Source organism: Oryctolagus cuniculus, chromosome 14 (genome assembly GCF_964237555.1).
Source record: "Oryctolagus cuniculus chromosome 14, mOryCun1.1, whole genome shotgun sequence".
Classification (NCBI taxonomy): Eukaryota; Metazoa; Chordata; class Mammalia; order Lagomorpha; family Leporidae; genus Oryctolagus; species Oryctolagus cuniculus.
In genome coordinates, this window is record NC_091445.1 from 50,865,972 (window position 1) to 50,888,276 (window position 22,305).

A 22,305-nucleotide genomic window follows, 5' to 3' on the forward strand; every position below is an offset into this window, starting at 1 on the left:
CAGTGGATAGTAACGTAAGTACTTGGGCCGTTTGTGACCATGTTGGAAACCAAGGTTGAAGTTCCTAGCTCCTGGTTTCAGCCATGTGCAGTCTTGATTGTTGCAGCCATTTTGGGAATGAACAGCTAATGGTAGATCTTTCTCTGTCTCACCCTTTCTGTCACTCTGCTTTTCAAGTAAATAAACAAATCAATCTTTAGAAAAAAGTATTATTTTAATGGGAGAGAAAGAGAGAGAGAGGGAATCAGAGTGTGTGTGTGTGTGTATGTGTGTGTGTGTTCTCATCTGCTATTTCACTGCCTAAATGTCGCACACTGCTGGGATTGATCTTAGGCCAAAGCCAGGAGCTGGAAACTCAATCCAGGCCTCTCACTTGGGTGAGAGAAAAGCCAATCATTTGAGCTGTCACCACTGCCTCCTGAAATCTAAGTGAGCAGGGAGCTGGAATAAGAAATCAGAAAAAATTGGCTGGCGCCATGGCCCACTTGGTTAATCCTCCTCCTGTGGCACCGACATCCCATATAGGTACCAGTTCTAGTCCCAGTTGCTCTTCTTCCAGTCCAGCTCTCTGCTGTGGCCCGGGAAGGCAGTGGAGAATGGCGGAAGTGCTTGGGCCCTGCACCTGCATGGGAGACCAGGAGGAAGCACCTGACTCCTGGCGGCCATTTAGGGAGGGAACCAACGGAAGGAAGAGCTTTCTCTCTGCCTCTCTCTCACTGTCTAACTCTGTCAAATAAATTAAAAAAAAAAAAAAAAAGAAAGAAATCAGAGTCAGGAGTATAACTCAGGTACTCTGACATGTAACACACTTACAATTGGTATCTTAATCATTGCCAGGCCAAATGCCTGTGTTCATGTACTATATTTTAATTCCTCTTGAGTACATATTTGGTAGTAGAATCTATAGTCGTAGGGTATCTTTATTTTGAACATTTTCAAGAATTTACAAATTATAAACTTATAATTTGTAAAAGAGGTACACAATTTTACATTCTTACTGCCAATGTATAAATGTTACAATTTTCCACATATCTACCCTCACTTACTGTCATTTGGATTACAGCTATTTTTAGTGGGCCTCAAGTGATATTTTATTAAAGTTTAGTTGGTATTCTCCTTATGCTTAATGACATTGAACAACTTTTCATGTGTTTGTGAATTTGTATTTCTACTTTAAAGAATTCAGATTTTTTTTCTTTTTCATTCTGTGGATGGTGCTTTCACATTTTTGCTTGTGCTCTTTAAAGTATAAATATTTTTACTTGACAGTTTTATTTCTCCACTTTTAAATTTTTCTCGTGATTTTGGTGTCACTGATAAGGTTTTGTTCAATCCAAGATCACAGAAACTCATACCTATTTTCTTCTAAGAGTTTTACAGTTTTGAAATAATGAGGTCGATGGTCATTTTGATGTGATTATTGTGTTTGGCAGACAGAGGGGTCCCCTGATCTTCTTTTACATGTGATTTCTAGATGTAGTTGCAGCATTTGCTGAAAAGGCATCTCATGGTGACACTAAAGTAAATATATCCGAAATTAGCAGCGCTATTTGTGTGTGATATCTGTGGAGAGTGTAGGGAGGGCAACAAATTAATGATTGGTTGGAAGCTGCTTTAGATACTGAAGAAAGATTTTTTTTTAATCCATCTTTGTATTGAAGAACAATATATAACACAAAATAAAGTTCAGTAAATAATTATTAGCTGGTTGATTTATTTAGGATTTCAAGAAATCAAACGAGTTGCCTTAAAAACTCCAGTTATTAACACACGGACACTTTTCTGTTGTAAGCAGAGTGGGGAGAGTGTATAGTGGTATATGGCTCCTGAGAATGAGGATCAGGCTCCAGATCGAGAATGAAAAGGCCCAAGGCGGAGCTTATAAACTTCAGCAAGCTTCTTTATTAAGGGTCAAAATGCCATGGAGAAATATTTAAAAACATTAGACTCAAGGGGCCCAAAAACTCTGAATCCTGACTTTTGTTCAAAGGGGTTAATTCAGTTTTTGTATACAACACAGGTTCTTATAATAACTCTAGAGGGACTAAGTGGATAAACTTGCAGTTGTAAAACTAGTGACTCTAGTTGAATACAATGAGAAAGAGGATGTCTGATGTTAAATATCCCTACAATCTGAATCAAAACAGTTATGTATATTTTAAATTAAAACGCCCCATCTCCTTGGTATTGCCAATTCTACTTTTATTTAAATCCTATAATTCTCTTCCAATTCAGCTAATGTTGTAATATCTGAGAAACACAAGGGACATTAACTAATGTTAAGTCCACTTAGAATTCTGGAAAACTATGACAGGTTTGCTTAAGTGAGGCACTATTTGCTACACTATTGAAAATGTGCTTATTCTTGTTTAAAATTTTTATTAACATAAAGAGAACAAATTACAAACACTTCCCTCTCACACATTCTTTCATATAAATGCTCGCTTCTTCATCGAGGTACCCTCCACAAGTATACGCATGGTAGGGTAATTTTGGGGTTCCATAGCATATACTATAGCCTATGTGGCTAAAACTATAAATTTGATCTCCTCATCATTCTGGAAGCTGGTCATCCAAGAGCAAGGTGCCCTGAAGGCTGGTTTCTGGTAAGGCTTTTCATGGTTACAGATAGCCACCTTTTCTCAGGGCCTTTGTATGATCTTTGTTTTGTGTGCTTAAGAATATATAGAAAGGGACAGAGAGAGAGAGAGAGAGAGAGAAAGTACTCTTGTGTCTTTTTCTTCTTAAGACACCTGTCCAACTGCTGAGTATAATTGTTTCCAATAAATTTTTTAATTTCTTTTTTTAAACTTTTATTTAATAAATATAAATTTCCAAAGTACAGCTTTTGGATTACAGTGGCTTCCCCCCCACCCATAACTTCCTTCCCACCAGCAACCCTCCCATCTCCTGCTCCCTCTCCCATTCCATTCACATCAAGATTCATTTTCAATTATCTTTATATACAGAAGATCAATTTAGTATATATTAAGTAAAGATTTCAACAGTTTGCTAATGAATCTTAAAACTTAGAAAATATATCATTTAAGTTTATGACCTAATCTGTGGGGAGCAACTCGGACTAGACTAAGTTACTGGAATTAAGACTTATTCTATGCATCTGCTCTCCCACAATACGGCTCTGGGAGAGGAGTAAACAGCTTCTACGCAGCTGCCTCCAGTTCGACCAATAAACTGCAGGAGCTGCTCCTGATTGGAGGAGAGCAGCGTGCTCAGCGTGTGGGTAGCAGAGTTGGGATTGGTGGAAGAGGACTATAAAGGAGGAGAGAGACAACATGCACCGGGAACATCCGGATAACATCTGAGCATCCCCCGTGAGAGCCGGCCGGTGGTGTGCCGCTCCCCCGCGGAAGTGGGAAAAGTGGCAGGGGGGCCCGCCCCTCCACGGAGGTGGAGGGATTGCCAGCCAACCCGGGAAGGACCAGCAGCAAACCCGGGAAGGGCCGAGCAGACAAAAGAACAGCGCAGGGTTTAGTGTCGTTCCTCCGTGAAGAGGGGGAGCGACACTAATCTAACCTTATATTCTTCCTATGTGATCCTATTTCAAAAACAAACACATTGCAGACTACAGTTTTAACTTAAATTTTGCAAAGGCACAGTTACTCTGTGGTTAGTGTGGATAAGAGACTACTTAGTCAAATGCACAATGTTTTTCAATACCACAGGAACAATGTTATCCCAATCAAATTTGTACCAAGGAAGTGAAATACTCACTTAAACAGTAAATTTGTGAGAAATAAATACTAAATATTTAAAAAGCATTTAACTTCAAATTCAAGAAATGCAATTATATTAAAATTATAGGTAAAATGAATGCATTACAGACTTGAATTTTTAATTTTGTAGTCAAAAGCTCAATCATGGAGCAGAAAGATATAGACTGAAAACTAGTCAATAAAGAATCAAGTGAAAGAAAATTATTTCCAGATCACAGGAAAATCTGTACTTTTTCCCCCCTAAGATTATCTATTTATTTTAAAGGCAGAGTTACAGAGAGAAAGGGAGACACTCCCCAGATGGCCACAATTGCTGACATTGGGCCAGGTTGAAGCCAGGAGCCAGGATCTTCTTCCAGGTCTCCCACAGGGGTACCAGGGGCCCAAGCACCTGGCTACCTTCCACTGCTTTTCCCAGGTACATTAGCAGGCAGCTGGATCAGAAGTTGAACAGCTGGGACATGAGCAGGTGCCCATATGGAATGCAGGCATGACAAGCAGTAGCTTTACCTTATACACCACAACACCAGCTTCAAAAATGAGTACTTTATTTTGACTAAATTTGGGATACTTGTTCAAGTTAAGGGGGATAGGATGGAAAGCAACAATCCTTTGGTATCCTGAATTGCCCTGGTGTTGTACTTTGTATTGAGCTATTTCATAACACTCGTTTATGCTACTCTTTAACCATTCTTGTCTTGATCAGAAAATGCCATTTTTTGGAATTACCTGATGATTTGATGATCCTTCCTTTTTCATGTAAAAAATGTACTTTGCTGGAGTACTTTCTGTTATGTGCTTGATCCAATTTCACTTTTCTTTGGGTCAATGAGACTTTTGGTGATTGTTCTTTATATTGCTTCTCTGCTTCTGTGATAGTTTCAGCACACCTATGACTGTTGGTATGTAGGCATACCATTTGTATGTCACACTCAGACACAGTTAGACAAAGACCAAATACCAGATGAGAGAGTGAGAGAAAGACATTAAATATGTAACTTGAATTAGTGGAGTCAAAATAGGCAAACCACAGCTTTTAAAGGAAGGGCTAGTATGGAGAAGAATTACTTCTTAAGGAAGTACCAGGGAATGTTAGAGTTGTTCATTAATTTAATGGTCTGCTTCATAAATGGAAGAGTTCCTATTTGGGGTATTTTAAGACTAGGCTAGATGACAATTTGCTATGAATGTTTAGAAGACACTCATGGTGGATTGGAATTTAACCTTCACGATTTCTCTTTTCTTGAGTATTCACAGTGACTCTGCAAAAGGTAATATGGTACATGAAAAAGGCCATAAATTAACAAACAGGAGTAGATGACAAAGGACTATTTTCATGCATAGATTAGTATTTATAGTAATATATTAAGGAGTATTTGAAATTAACTTGCAACTTGAAAATAGTAATTTATCTTTACAAATTTTAAATTCACATGCTCAAATTGACTTACAGAAAATTTATTATTTTTAAGTAAAAGGAGACAAGTGTTTGGCACAGCACTTAAGCTGCCAATTAGAATACCCATATCCCATATTTGGTTACCTGGGTTGAGTCCCAGATTCCCTGATTCTTATCAGCTTTCTCCTGTTTCACATCCCAGGAGGCTGCAGATCATGATTAATGCACTTGAGTCCCTGTCATCTACTTGGAAATTCTGGATGAAATTTCGAGGCTCCCGATTTCAGCCTAACCAAGCCCTGGCTGTCGTGGACTTTTGAGAATGAGCTTGAGTTGGAAGAACTCTTTCTCCTCTATCTGTCATTCTTTCAAACAAAACTAAGGTAAATAATTTTTTAAAAAGAAATATGTCAAAGAAACATATAATTAGTTGATTCTCTAAAACTCTTCCAATTCTAAGGAATTTGGTACTTTTTTTTAACTTTTATTTAATGAATATAAATTTCCAAAGTACAGCTTATGGATTACAATGGCTTTCCCCCAAAAAACTTTCCTCCACCCACAACCCTCCCCTTTCCCTCTCCCTCCCCCCTTCCATTCACATCAAGATTCATTTCCAATTCTCTTTATATACAGAAGATCAATTTAGCATATATTAAGTAAAGATTTCAACAGTTTGCACCCACATAGAAACACAAAGTGAAATATACTGTTTGAGTACTAGTTACAGCATTAAATCACAATGTACAGCACATTAAGGACAGAGATCCTACATGAGGAGTAAGTGCACAGTGACTCCTGTTGTTGACTTAACAAATTGACACTCTTGTTTATGGGGTCAGTAATCACCCTAGGCTCTTGTCATGAGTTGCCAAGGCTATGGGAGCCTTTTGAGTTCACCGACTCTGATCATATTTAGACAAGGTCATAGTCAAAGTGGAGGTTCACTCCTCCCATCAGAGAAAGGTACCTCCTTCTTTGATGACCTGTTCTTTCCTCTGGGATCTCTCTCACAGAGCTCTTTCATTTAGGTCATTTCATTTTTTTTCCCCAGAGTGTCTTGGCTTTCCATGCCTAAAGTACTCTGGGCTCTTCAGCCAGATCCGAATGCCTTAAGGGCTGATTCTGAGGCCAGAGTGCTGTTTAGGACATCTGCCATTCTATGAGTCTGCTGTGTATCTCGCTTCCCATGTTGGATCATTCTCTCCATTTTTATTCTATCAGTTAGTATTTGTAGACACTAGTCTTGTTTATGTGATCCCTTTGGCTCTTAGTCCTATCATTATGATCATATGTTCTCCCTGATCAGTGACAACTAACCGAGCATCAAAAAAGAAACCTGTTAAAGTGAAATGAACACTATGAGAAACAGTGACTTGATCAGCCCTTGCCCTGACTGTTGATGAACAACTTAATACGTTATCCCTCTTAGTATTTTTTTTTTGTTTGTTCTACTTAATACTTTTGGTTGAATACTGTAATCAATACACAGTTATTCGTAAGTGTTGAAACTTAACTGAAAAGTGATCGCTGTTAAATATAAGAGTGGGAATAAGAGAGGGAAGAGATGTGCAATTCGGGACATGCTCAAGCTGACTTGCCCCAAACGGTAGAGTTAGAAACATACCAGGGGATTCTAATTCAGTCCCATCAAGGTGGCATGTACCAATGCCATCTCACTAGTCCAAAGAATTTGGTACTTTTTTAATACAAATGTGTTTCAGTTATCTCCTCGGCTGAGGATCCTTAATGAAAAGAACAAATCCTTATTTCTTTTTGTAATTTTAGTACCTAGTAAAGTGCCAGGTTTTTAATGAGTGTTCAATAAATGTCACTTGAATTGAACAAAATTGATATATTATTTTTCTTCTTTCTCACATAGATAAAATTTATTCTTATTCATCTCCACAGTACTAAGGGAAATTATAGACTTACACACATTGTGAACCAGAACAGCAAAAATACCGTGTGGCACACAACTGTTAAAATTTAGGCTGACCCTAAACACCATTAGTAATTCTTCAGGAACTCAATATAGCTGCAGGCTACAGAAAATAATTTACTCTGAAGAACAATGGGAGGCATTTCAAAAAGATTATCAGGAAAGCAGTGACTTGGGCTCAAAAACAATCAAATAATGGTTCCAAGGAATTAAGAAACAAATACCTTAAAGTGGAATTGTGTTTATTTCTTATTCTCTGCTCATTAATATTTGGTTGTGTTATGTTTATTACAATGTGTATCCGTGTGAAAATCTAATGATTTAGGATATAGTAGTAGTGTTCTTTTTTTCCTGCCAAATAATGTAACTGTCCTAGAGAGCTGTTGCTGAATGCATGAACTTTTTGTTCAGTATTCAATTATCATTAGGATAGAATTTTGAGTCTGGGCACTTGTTAAAAGCTCAATTCCTTTGGGATGAATAATTATTTGGCTGGAGCAACAAAGTAATATTTTAGAAAAAGAAAAACATTTCAGTGATTATGAATATGCTACTTTCTATTTAAATTAAATATTTATATTTACATTAAATTAAATTATCAATTTTTTAAGTTAAAAAACAAAGTAAAACAGCTTACCTTATGACTAAAGCAAGAAGCACTATTAGGAAAAGAAAATCCTCTCAAGTGAAATGTAGTCAAATAAATATTTGGTCCTTGCTCAGTGTTAACTCTTGATGAGATGGGACAGACTTGAACCACTTCACAAATGCAAGTGAAACCTCCTTTTTTGAGAAAGTAAGATAAAGCTACCTTATGTGAGTTCATTTTTGTTATTACATGCTTCTTATAGAACAGAGGAAAATCATTTTCCACTCTGCCCTCTCCAGTTTCCTTTCCAAGTGCTCATTTTTTTTTTTTTTTTTTTGACTAAGTGAATCTCATGTAGTGGGACATTTAGATGCTGGTATATAGATTGACCTATACATATTCATGTACAGGACCTTGAAAAAATCCAAACTGGCTATTGAACTATGAGAACACAATGCCACAGACCTGGTGGCTTAAATAACAGAAATTTATTTTTTCGCAGTTCTGGAGACTTGAGTCTTAAGCACAGGGTGTACAAAGGTTTTGATTCTCCTGGGGCCTCGTTCCTTGGCTTGCAGATGGCCCACCTTCCCATTTTGTCTTCGCCTAGCCTTTCCTAGGTTCCTTAGGCATCCCTGGTGTCTCTGTATGTGCACAAATTCCTCTGCTTTTAAGAACAAGGCCAGACTGGATTAGGTTCACTGAAAAGCCATCATTTTAACCTGACCATTTCTTTGAAGACATTATAATACAGTCTCAGATATTGGGGGTTAGAATTGGAGGGAGGGAGCAAAATTTAGCTCTTAACAGTGAGTTACCGCAATTTTGAAGGAGAAATCATGATTGATTATTGTTTGTTAGTATATGTGGACATCAACTGTAAGGTAAAGAGTCCCCAAAATTATGAAGTTCGAAGCAAAAGAGCTAGAATAACATTTAGAAGAGCACCCAAGAATAGTCAATTTGTAATCCAGATGAAAAAATCCTTAGCATTTTAGTTGTTATAAATCAGGTGAATGATATCAGAATATATGGGATTTCTTGTCACATGTCATTTTTATTTTTTTATTTTTTATTTTTTTTTATTTTTATTTTTTTTATCTTTTATTTAATGAATATAAATTTCCAAAGTACGACTCATGGGTTACAATGGCTTCCCCTCCCATACCGTCCCTCCCACCAACAACCCTCCCCTTTCCCACTCCCTCTCCCCTTCCATTCACATCAAGATTCATTTTCGATTATCTTAATATACAGAAGATCAGCTTAGTATACCTTAAGTAAGTATTTCAACAGTTTGCTCCCACACAGAAACATAAAGTGAAAAATAATAGATGATTTTTTTTAAATGATGATGAAATCAGATCAGACATGTCATTTTTAGATCTTTAATATCATTTACTTAACTGTACAGCTTTTCGATCTTAAATAGTTTAATATTAAATGAGAAAGAAGGATTTTTTCACCAATATTTCTAATGACCTCATTATTTTGAAGAGAAACAATGCATATAAAGCTCTAAGAAAATAAAATCCATTACTTGGAAAAGTATAAGAATGACATTCTTATTGTGTGTCTATATCACGAATTCTGGTCGGATAAGAAGTTCGCAAGGGTATGTTTCAAAAAGATAAAACTTAGAAGGTAGATAAAAGGCATTTTACATTTTAGAATCTAATGCACTCTATACCAATTGCCACCTGCTTTATTCTCAAATATCATAGAAATGCACCGAAGTGGGGAACTGGGCATTTATCTCATTTTTGTCTCACACTTGAAATATATTAATAGAATGTCAAAAGCAATGAGAAGGAAAATTATACAACACATTTTTTATGAATATCTATATAAATGCCCAGTACCTTGTAGCACATGTAAGTGAAATATAATGAGGAAGAAAAGACAGGGCACATGCAATCCCATGAATACACAGCTATGGAGGTGGAAAGGGTTTCTCTACTGAAAATAGCGTTCACTTGACCCTGTTTACCCTCAATCCACAGTTCCATTTCTTTCCTACCGCTCAGGGTAGAAATTCGTATTCCCAGACATGTGGCATATGACTCTTTTCTCCATTCTTAAAAAGAGTTTATTTTGCAAAAATTTTATAGTAAATGTAACCTAAACTCAAATAATAAAGAAATGTATCATATACAGAATATAAGCTAGCAAGCTTATTTTCAACTTTCAACATATAGCTTGGGGGAAATTTTCTCCCTCTGTTTTTAAAGTTCTTATATATTTATTTAGATAATTCCAAATAATATCTTTATAATTATATTTTAGCATTATACATATATACAAAATATATTGACCTATATTAAAAGGAGTGAGATTTAGCATACTTTTGCTATCATTAACATTCCTCATTTTTACTAACCAACAAGTGATGCTTTCTTAAGCATTTATCTGTATCCAAATTTATTCCTTTATCACAGTCTATGGCTATGTATGTATATTTCCATATTGACTTGACTTTTCTGTATTTGTGTGCTTTTAATATGATGTGGTATCTCTTGTCACCAAGCTATGCATAAATCCCCACACCTACAACCCTTGTGATGCACCTGCAGCTGGGTTTGCTATGACCAATAGGATTTAGTGGAATTTGGGTATGCCAGTTCTCAGTCTATGTCTCACTAGGTCTCATGCTCTCCTAGTCTCTCTATTGGACAAGGAATTGATCATCAGACAGAATCTAGGCAAGTATGCTAGGGGTGAGGAGCCACAGGGAGAACAGCTTACTGATTCCACTTTGCACAACATTTGATTTGTTTGTCAATCAACCTCTGATATATGAGGGAGAAACTATACTCAGCAAAATTGACTACTTGTACCACAAGTCACCTTGGGAGCCAGTCACCATTAGAATAATGACCAAACTGCCCTCTAGATTTATGAGGAAAAGATAAATATTTCTGAGAGATAACACTGTGGTTTAGAAGTTTATTTCTTACAGCATTATCCAGAAATATATATAACACATTCTCCTTGGCTTTCTTTACTCCTTTCAATTTTATTAAGCTATCCTAACTCTATAATCATGAAAGTTATTTAAGCATTGCATTTTTTTCTAGTCCTAATATGCTCTAAATGCTTTCAAGCCCTAATTTCTTCTTAGAATTTATTTTCTAGCACATTAGGTTTAGCTCCAATTTTTTTAGAGTCTAAGCTTCTTCCTTCTCCAATATCTTTTATTTTTTGCTGGTATATATTCAAGAAAGCTTTTTTTTTCTACAAACTCTCAATGGGGATGTGTTGAGTTTTCCTGTGAATAAAATGCTTTGTTTTCATCATTACAATTAAATGTTATATTGAATGATTACCCAATTCTATATTTCAAATACTTATCTGGTGAATGTTGAAATAATGCTTCATTGTCTAATGTTTTAACAGTCAACATTTTAGATAAATGGACTGAGGCTACTCTAAGACTTGCTCAACTCAATCCATGGTAACTGGGCACCCTAGTAATCTTTATATGGAGTATCACTAGGATTTAGGGAAGATTGTATGCTCTTTCCATCATTTAATAAATTCAGTTTTAATATGCCAAACATTTTTTATATATCCATATTTGTTCCTTTCTTTTTTCCCGAAAGAAACCATTTATTTAATGAGTACAAACTTCGTAAGTACAACTTTAGGAATACAATGATTCTTCCTATCATATCTGCCCTTCCACCCCACTCCCACCCCACATCCTCCTCCCTTTCCAATTCCCAGTCCCATTCTCCATTAAGAAAAAAAAAAAAAAAAAACTGCTCCCTAACAGTCAAAGCAAAGGCTGTTCAAGTCATTGTTTCTCCAAGTGTCAATTTCACTTGTACAGATTTCTTTTTAGGTGCTCTGTTAATTATCATAAATAAGGGAGAACATATTGTATTTGTCCTTTTTGGACTGGCTTATTTCACTAAGCATGGCGTTTTTCAGATTGATCCATTTTGTTGCAAATGACAGGATTTCATTTTTTTAACTGCTGTGTAGGATTCTATAGAGTACATATCCCATAATTTCTTTATACAGTTTTTTGTTTACAGGCATTTATGTTGATTCCATGTCTTAGCTATCGTAATCTGAGCTGCAATAAAACATGAGAATGCAGATAACACTTTTATTTGCTGATTTCATTTCCCTTGGGTAAATTTCCAGGAGTGGGATGGCTGGGTCATATGGTACATCCATATTCACATTTCTGAGGTATCTCCAGGCTGATTTCCATAGTGATTTTATCATTTACATTCCTACCAAGAGTGGATTAGGGTACTTTTTTCCCACACGCTAATCAGCATTTTTTTGTTGTTGTTGATTTCTATATGAAAGCCATTCTAACTGGGGTGAGGTGAAACCTCATTATAGATTTGTTTTATATTTCCCTGATGGCTAGTGATCCTGAGCATTTTTTCATGTGTCTGTTGGCCATTTGGATGTCCTCTTTTATTTTTTTTTTTGACTGTTCAATCCTATGGTTTATTAGATCAATCTAGACCATACATCAGGCAGCATGAGAAAAGAGATCAAGTAAGTGTACACAACACAGGATGGAAGACCACAGTACTGAATATCCAATTTTACATATATCCTCTCTTCTTTCTTTTTCCTTCTCACTCTCCTCCCTCTCCCATTCCCATTCATGTCAGATCTTCTTTTTTTTAAAATTTTTATTGAGTAAATATAAATTTTCAAAGTACAGTTAATGGATTACAATGGCTTCCCCTCATATTTTCCCACCCACTCACACCCCTCCCATCTCCCGCTCCCTCTCCCATTCCATTCACATCAAGATTCATTTTCAATTCTTTTTATATACAGAAGATCAATTCAGTATATATTAAGTAAAGATTTCATCAGTTTGCACCCACACAGAATCACAAAGTATAAAATACTGTTTCACTACTAGTTATAGCATTACTTCACATTGGAAAACACACTAAGGACAGATCCCACATGAGAAGTAAGTACACAATAACTCCTGTTGTTGATTTAACAATTTGACACTCTTGTTTACAGCGTCAGTAATCTCCTAGGCTCTGGTCATGATTTGCCAAGGCTATGGAAGCCTTTTGAGTTTGCCGACTTCAATCTTATTCCGACAGGATCATAGTAAAAGTGGAAGTTCTCTCCTCCCTTCAGAGAAAGGTACCTCCTTCTTTTATGGCCCCATTCTTTCCACTGGGATCTCACTCGCAGAGATCTTCCATTTATGTCTTCTTCTTCTTCTTCTTCTTTTTTTTTTTCCAGGGTGTCTTAGCTTTCTATGCCTAAAATACTCTCATGTGCTCTTCAGCTGGATCCGCATGTCTTACAGGCTGATTCTGAGGCCAGAGTACTATTTAGGACATCTGCCATTTTATGAGTCTACTGTGTATCCCGCTTCCCATGATGGATTGTTCTCTCCCTTTTTGATTCTATCAGCTAGTATTAGCAGACACTAAACCTGTTTGCGTGATCGCTTTGACTCTTAGACTTATCAGTGTGATCAATTGTGAACAGAAATTGATCACTGGGACTAGTGAGATGGCATTGGTACATGCCACCTTGATGGGATTCTATTGGAATCCCCTGGCACATCTCTAACTCCACCATTTGGGGCAAGTCCGATTGAGCATGTCCCAAATTGTACATCTCCTCCCTCTCTTATTCCCACTCTTATATTAAACAGGGATCACTTTTCAGTTAAAATTTAAACACCTAATAATAATTGTGTGTTAATTACAGAGTTCAACCAATAGTACTGGAACAAAGAGAAAATACTAAAATGGATAAAGTATTACATTGTACATCAACAGTCAAGACAAGAGCTGTTCAAGTCACTGTTTCTCATAGTGTCCACTTCACTTCAACAGGTTTCCCTTTTGGTGCTCAGTTAGTTGTCGCCAATCAGGGAGAACATACGATATTTGTCCCTTTGGGACTGGCTTAATTAACTGAGCATAATGTTTTCCAGATTTCCCCATCTTTTTGCAAATGACCCGATTTCGTTGTTTTTGACTGCTATATAGTATTGGAAGAATGAATATCATCAAAATGTCCATTCTCCCAAAAGCAAAATACAGATTCAATGCAATACTCATCAAAATACCGAAGACCTTCTTCTCAGATCTGGAAAAAATGATGCTGAAATTCATATGGAGACACAAGTGACCTCGAATAGCTAAAGCAATCTTGTACAACAAAAACAAAGCTTGAGGCATCACAATACCAGATTTCAGGACATACTACAGGGCAGTTGTTATCAAAACAGCATGGTACTGGTACAGAAATGGATGGATAGACCAATGGAACAGAATAGAAACACCAGAAATCAATCCAAACATCTACAGCCAACTTACATTTGATCAAGGATCCAAAACCAATCCATGGAGTAAGGACAGTCTATTCAATAAATGGTGCTGGGAAAATTTGGTTTCCATGTGCAGAAGCAAGAAGCAAGACCCCTACCTTACACCTTACACAAAAATCCACTCAATATGTCTTAAAGACTTAAATCTACAACCCGACACCATCAAATTATTAGAGAAAATTGGAGAAACCCTGCAAGATATAGGTACCAGCAAAGACTTCCTCGAAAAGACCCCAGAAGAACAAGCAGTCAAAGCCAAAATTAACATTTGGGATTGCATCAAATTGAGAAGTTTCTGTACTGCTAAAGAAACAGTTAGGCAAGTGAAGAGACAACCAACAGAATGGGAAAAAAATATTCGCAAACTATGCAACAGATAAAGATTTAATAACCAGAATCTTCAAAGAAATCAAGAAACTCCACAACATCAAAACAAACAACCCACTTAAGGGATGGGCCAAGGACCTCAATAGACATTTTTCAAAAGAGGAAATCCAAATGGCCAACAGACACATGAAAAAATGTTCAAGATCACTAGCAGTCAGGGAAATGCAAATCAAAACCACAATGAGGTTTCACCTCACCTCGGTGAGAATGGCTCACATGCAGAAATCTACCAACAACAGATGCTGGCGAGGATGTGGGGAAAAAGGGACACTAACCCACTGTTGGTGGGAATGCAAACTGGTAAAGCCACTATGGAAGTCAGTCTGGAGATTCCTCAGAAACCTGAATACAACCCTACCATTCAACCCAGCCATCCCGCTCCTTGGAATTTACCCAAAGGAAATTAAATTGCCAAACAAACAAGCTGTCTGCACCTTAGTGTTAATTGCAGCTCAATTCACAATAGCTAAGACCTGGAACCAACCCAAATGCCCATCAACAGTAGACTGGATGAAGAAATTATGGGACTTGTACTCTATGGATATCCTCTTTTAAAAAATGTCTAAGTCTTTGGCCCATTTCTCAGCTGAATTGTTTGTTTTGTTGTAGTGGAGTTTAATGATCTCTTTATATATTCTAATTATTAATCCTTTATTAGTTGCATAGTTTGCAAGTAATGTCTCCCATTCTGTCACTAGTCTCTTCATTTTTCTAAGTGTTTCTTTTGCAGTACAGAAGCTTCTCAATTTGATGTAATCCCATTTGTAGATTTTGGCTTTGATTGCCTGTGCCTTTGGAATATTTTCTAAGATTTTCTTTGTGCCAGTGTCTTGCAGGGTTTCCCCAATGTTCTCTAGTAATTTGGTTGTATCAGCTTGTAGATTTAGGTCTTTAATGACTTTTGAATTTATTTTCATGTAAGATGTAAAGTAGGGGACGTGTTTCATACTCCTCTATGTGGAGTTCCAGTTTTCCCATCATGATCCAACATCGATTGTTAAAGAGACTGTTCTTGCTCCAGGAATTGGTTTTAGCTCCTTGATCAAATATAAATTGGCTGCCAATGCTTGTATTGATTTTTGGCACTTCTGTTCTGTTCCATTGATCTATCCATCTATTTTTGTAATGGTATCAGGGTGTTTTGATTTTAACTGTCTTCTAGTATGTCTTGAAATCTGATATTGTGATGCCACTAGCTTTGTTTTTGTGCTTAAAGATTGCTTTATCTATTCAAAGTCTGTGTTTCCATATGAATTTAAGCACCATTTTTCTAGATCTGAGAAAAATGTCTTTGGTACTGTTATTGGTATTGCATTGGATCTGTAAATTGCTTTCAGAAGAATGGACATATTTGTCGCTCCCCCTCTTCGTGGAGGAATGACACAGGACCCTGCGTTGTTCTTTCGTCTGCTCGGCCCTCCCCGGGTTTGCTGCTGGTTCTTCCCGGGTTGGCTACCGACCCTTCCACCTCCGTGGAAGGGCGGTTCCCCCTGCCACCTTCTCCACTTCCGCGGGGGAGCGGCACACCGCCGGCCGGCTCTCTCGGGGGCTGCACAGGTGTTCCTTCAGATAGATGTTCCTGGTGCATGTTGTCTCTCTCCTCCTTTATAGTCCTCTTCCACCAATCCCAACTCTGCTACCCACACGCCGAGTATGCTGCTCTCCTCCAATCAGGAGCAGGTCCTACAGTTTATTGGTTGAACTGGAGGCAGCTGTGTAGAAGCTGTTTGCTCCTCTCCCAGCGCCATATTGTGGGAGAGCAGATGCATAGAATAAGTCTTAATTCCAGTAACTTAGTCTAGTCCGAGTTGCTCCCAGTTGCTCCCCACACATATTGATAATATTTACTCTTCCAATCCATGACATGGAAGATTTTTCCATTTTTGGTATCATCTTCTTTATGTTTTGTAATTTCCTTCACAGAGATCTTTGACAACCTTGGTTAAGTTTATTCCAAGGTATTGATTTTTTTGTAACTATTGTGAATGGGATCAATTATAGAAGCTCTTTTTCAGCCATGGAATTTTCTGTATATACAAAAGCTGTTATTTTTGTGTATTGATTTTATATCTTGCTAATTTACCAAACTCTTCTGTGAGTTCCAATTGTCTCTTGGTGGAGTCTCTTGGATTCCCTATATAAAGAATCATGTCATCTGCAAATAGGGATAGTTTGATTTCCTCATTCCCAATTTGAAGCACTTTGATTCCTTTTTCCTGTCTAATGGTTATGACTAAAACTTCCAGGATTATATTGAATAACAATGGCAAGAATGAGCATCCTTGTCTGGTTCTGGATATCAGTGAGAATGCTCCCATCTTATCCCCATTTAATAGTGTCGCTCCCCCATTCGCAGAGGAGTGACACAGGACCCTGCGCTGTTCTTTTGTCTGCTCGGCTCTTCCCGGGTTTGCTGCTGGTCCTTCCCGGGTTGGCTGCCGACCCCTCCACCTCTGTGGAGGGGCGGTACCCCCTGCCACTTTCCCTGCTTCCACGGAGGAGCGGCACACCGCCGGCCGGCTCTCTCGGGGGCTGCTCAGATATTCCTCAGGTGTTCCCCTTAGATGTTCCTGGTGCATGTTGTCTCTCTCCTCCTTTATAGTCCTCTTCCACCAATCCATGCTCTGCTACCCACACGCCGAGCATGCTGCTCTCCTCCAATCAGGAGCAGGATCAGCTCCTGCAGCTCATCAGTCAAATTGGTGAGAGGCAGCTGCGTAGAAGTTTACTCCTCCCCAGCACCATATTGTGGGAGAGCAGATGCATAGAATAAGTCTTAATTCCAGTAACTTAGTCTAGTCTCAGTTGCTCCCCACAAATAGTGGGTTTGTCATAAACTGCCTTGGTTGTGTTGGGGAATGTTCCTTCCATATTCAGTTTGCTTAGAGTTTTCATTATGAAATGGTATTGTATTTTATCAAATGCTTTTCTGCAATTATTGAGATAATCAAATGGATTTTGTTCTTCAGTTTGTTAATGTGATGAATCACATTGATTTATGAATGTTGGACCATCGTTGTATACTAGAGATAAATCCCACTTGTTCCAGGTGAATGATCTTTCTGATGTGTTGTTGGATTTGATTGGCCAGAATTTTGTTCAAGATGTTTGCATCTATGTTCATCAGAGAAATTGGTCTGTAGTTCTCTTTCTCTGCTATATTTTTCAGGTTTAGGAACTAAGGTGATGCTGGCTTCAAAGAAAGAATTTGGGAGGATTCCTTCCCTTTCACTTGCTTTGAATAACATTAGAATTTGAGTTTGTTCTTTAAATATCTGGTAGAATTCAGCAGTGAAGCCATCTAGTCCTGGGCTTTTCTTTGTTAGGAGGGTCTTCATTACTGGTTCAATTTCATTTCTGTAATAAGTCTATTTAGGTTTTCTATGTCTTCACAGCTTGATTTAGGTAGGCTGTATGTGTTTCTTCTATATTTCCCAGTTTGTTGGCATACAGCTATTTGTAGTAATATCCGATAATTCCTGTTATTTCTGTGGTTTCTGTTGTTATACTTCCTTTTTCATTTCTAATTTTATTGATTTGGGTTTTCTCTTTCCTTTTTTTTTGGTTAGTTGGGCCTATGGTATGGAGTGTCAACTTTGTTAAAAAAAACCCAGCATTTCAATTTGCTGATCTTTTTTTTAACTAATATATAGTAAATATAAATTTCCAAAATACAGTTTATGGATTACAATGGCTTCCCCCCCCCCAATAACGTCCCTCCCACCTGCAAACATCCCATCTCCCGCTCACTCTCTCATTCCATTCACATCAAGATTCATTTTCAATTATCTTTATATATGGAAGATCGATTTAATATATATTAAGTAAAGATTTCATCAGTTTGCCCCCCACAGAACATAAAGTGTAAAATACTGTTTGAGTAATAGTTATAGCATTAATTCACATCGGACAACACATTAAGGACAGAGATTCCACATGAGGAGTAAGTACACAGTGACTCCTGTTGTTGACTTAACAATTTGACACTCTTGTTTATGGCATCAGTAATTTCCCTAGGCTCCAGTCATGAGTTTCCAAGTCTATGGAAGCCTTTTGAGTTCACCAACTCTGATCATATTTAGACAAGGTCATAGTAAAAGTGGAAATTCTCTCCTCCCTTCAGAGAAAGGTACCTCCTTCTTTGATGGTCCATTTTTTCCACTGGGAACACACTCGCAGAGATCTTTCATTTAGGTCATTTTTTTCCCAGAGTTTCTTGGCTTTCCATGCCTAAAATACTCTCATGGGCTCTCCAGCCAGATCCAAATGCCTTAAGGGCTGATTGTGAGGCCAGAGTGCTGTTTAGGACATCTGCCATTCTATGAGTCTGCTGTGTATCCCACTACCCATGTTAGATCGTTCTCTCCCTTTTAAATTCTATCAGTTAGTATTAGCAGACACTAGTCTTTTTTATGTGATCCTGTTGACTCTTCCTCCTATCATTATGATCAATTGTGAACAGAAATTGATCACTGGGACTAGTGAGATGGCATTGGTACATGCCACCTTGATGGGATTCTATTGGAATCCCCTGGCACATCTCTAACTCCACCATTTGGGCAAGTCCGATTGAGCATGTCCCAAATTGTACATCTCCTCCCTCTCTTATTCCCACTCTTATATTAAACAGGGATCACTTTTCAGTTAAAATTTAAACACCTAAGAATAATTGTGAGTTAATTACAGAATTTAACTAATAGTATTAACTAGAACAAAAAAAAAAAACACTAAAAGGGATAAAGTATTATGTTGTACATCAACAGTGAGGACAAGGGCTGATCAAGTCACTGTTTCTCATAGTGTCCATTTCACTTCAACAGGTTTCCTTTTTCATGGTTGGTTAGTTGTCGCCGATCAGGGAGAACATATGATATTTGTCCCTTTGGGACTGGCTTAATTCACTCAGCATGATGTTTTCCAGATTCTTCCATTTTGTAGCAAATGACTGGATTTCATTGTTTTTGACTACTGTATAGTATTCGATAGAGTACATGTCCCATAATTTCTTCATCCAGTCTACTGTTGATGGGCATTTGGGTTGGTTCCAGGTCTTAGCTATTGTGAATTGAGCTGCAATTAACACTAAGGTGCAGACAGCTTGTTTGTTTGGCAATTTAATTTCCTTTGGGTAAATTCCAAGGAGCGGGATGGCTGGGTTGAATGGTAGGGTTGTATTCAGGTTTCTGAGGAATCTCCAGACTGACTTCCATAGTGGCTTTACCAGTTTGCATTCCCACCAACAGTGGGTTAGTGTCCCTTTTTCCCCACATCCTCGCCAGCATCTGTTGTTGGTAGATTTCTGCATGTGAGCCATTCTCACCGAGGTGAGGTGAAACCTCATTGTGGTTTTGATTTGCATTTCCCTGACTGCTAGTGATCTTGAACATTTTTTCATGTGTCTGTTGGCCATTTGGATTTCCTCTTTTGAAAAATGTCTATTGAGGTCCTTGGCCCATCCCTTAAGTGGGTTGTTTGTTTTGATGTTGTGGAGTTTCTTGATTTCTTTGAAGATTCTGGTTATTAAATCTTTATCTGTTGCATAGTTTGCGAATATTTTTTTCCCATTCTGTTGGTTGTCTCTTCACTTGCCTAACTGTTTCTTTAGCAGTACAGAAACTTCTCAATTTGATGCAATCCCAAATGTTAATTTTGGCTTTGACTGCTTGTTCTTCTGGGGTATTTTATTGAGGATTTTTGCATCTATGTTCATCAGGGATATTGGTCTGTAATTTTCATTCAATGCTGCATCTTTTTCCTGCTTAATAATTAAGGTGATGCTGGCTTCATAGAAAGAATTTGGGAGAATTCCCTCTTTTCAATTGTTCTGAATAGTTTGAGAAGAATTGGAGTCAGTTCTTCTTTAAATGTCTGGTAGAATTCAGCAGTGAATCCATCTGGTCCTGGGCTTTTCTTTGTTGGGAGGGCCTTTATTTCTGTTTCAGTTTCTGTCTCAGTTATGGGTTAGGTTTTCTATGTCTTCCTGATTCAATTTAGGTAGTTTGTATGTGTCCAGGAATCTACCCATTTTTGATAGATTTCCCTGTTTGCTGGCATACAAGTCCTTGTAGTAATTTCTGATGACTCTTTTTTTCTGTGGTGTGTGTTGTTACATTTCCTTTTTCATCTCTGATTTTATTGATTTGGTTCTTTTCTCTTCTTTTTTTTTAGTTAGTTGGGCCAATGGGCTGTCAATTTTGTTTATTTTACAAAAAACTGGCTCCTTGTTTGGCTGATTTTTTGTAATTATTTTTTTGATTCAATCTTATTGATTTCTTCTCTAATTTTAATTATTCCTCTTCTCCTACTAGATTTGGGTTTTGTTTGCTGCTGATTTTCTAGATCCTTGAGATGAATTGAAAGCTCATTTATTTGGTGCCTTTCCAATTTCTTGATGTAGGCACCTATTGCTATAAACTTTCCTCTTAACACTGCTTTTGCTGTATCCCATAAGATTTGGTATGTTGTGCTATTATCCTCATTTACTTCCAGAAAGTTTTTGATTTCTCTTTTGATTTCTTCTATGACCCAGTGTTTATTCAGGAGCATGTTGTTCAATCTCCATGTGTTTGCATATGCTCTAGGGATTCCTGAGTTGCTAATTTCCAACTTCATTCCTTTATGGTCTGAGAAGCTGCATGGTATGATTCTAATTCTTTTTAATTTGCTGAAACTTGCTTTATGGTCTAGTATGTCGTCAATCCTAGAGAAAGTTCATTGTACTGCTGAGAAGAATGTAAATTCTTTATGTGTTTTATGTGTAGGATGAAAATTTCTGTATATATCTGTTAGATCCATTTGGGCTATAGTGTCAATTAAATCTACTGTCTCCTTGTTGATCTTCTATCCAGTTGATCTATTTCTGAGAGTGGAGTATTGAAGTCCCCCAGTACTATTGTATTGGAGTCTAAGTCTCCCTTTAAGTCCTTTAACAAATCTTTCAAATAAACCGGTGCCCTGTAATTAGGTGCATATACATTGATAATCATTATATCTTCCCGTTGAGTTGATCCCTTATTCGTTATATAGTGCCCCTCTTTGTCTCTCTTAACAGTTTTTGTGTTACAGTTTATTTTGTCTGATATTAAGATGGCTACACCTGCTGTTTTTTCATTTCTGTTGGCATGGTATATCTTTTTCCAGCCTCTCACTTTCATTTTGTATGCATCTTTGTTGGAAAGATGTGTTTCTTGTAAGCAGCAAATAGTGGGATTTGTTCCTTAACCCAATCAGCCAATCCGTGTCTTTTAAGTGGAGAGTTGAGGCCATTAACTTTCAATGTGACTATTGATAAGTAGTAACTTTGCCCTGCCATTTCCAAAGATATTTTCTAATATATGCTTTGAACTTCCTGTGATCTTTTGCTGTGAGGTTTCCTTCCTTTACCTTCTTTCATACTGATGACCGTGTTTCTGTGTTTCTGTGTGCAACACATCTTTAAGCATCTTTTGCAGGGCTGGACGAGTGGTGACAAATTCTTTCAATTTCTGTTTGCTAGAAAGGTCATTATTTCACCTTCATTCGCAAATGAGAACTTTGTAGGATATAATATTCTGGGCTGTAGTTTTTCTCTCTTAGTACCTGGGCTATGTTTCGCCATTCCCCTCTGGCCTATAGGGTTTCTGATGAGAAGTCTGCTATGAGTCTAATTGGAGATCCTCTGAGAGTAATCTGACGTTTCTCTCTTGCATGTTTTAGAATCTTTTCTTTGTGTTTCACTGTGGAGAGTTTGATTACAACGTGTCGTGGTGAAGATCTCTTTTGGTCATTTTTACTAGGGGTTCTATGTGCTTCCTGTACTAGGATGTCTCTGTACTTCTCAAACCCGGGAAGTTCTCTGCTAGTATCTCACTAAAAAGGCCTTCTAATCCTTTCTTTCCATGCCTTCAGGAACTCCAAGAACCCAAATGT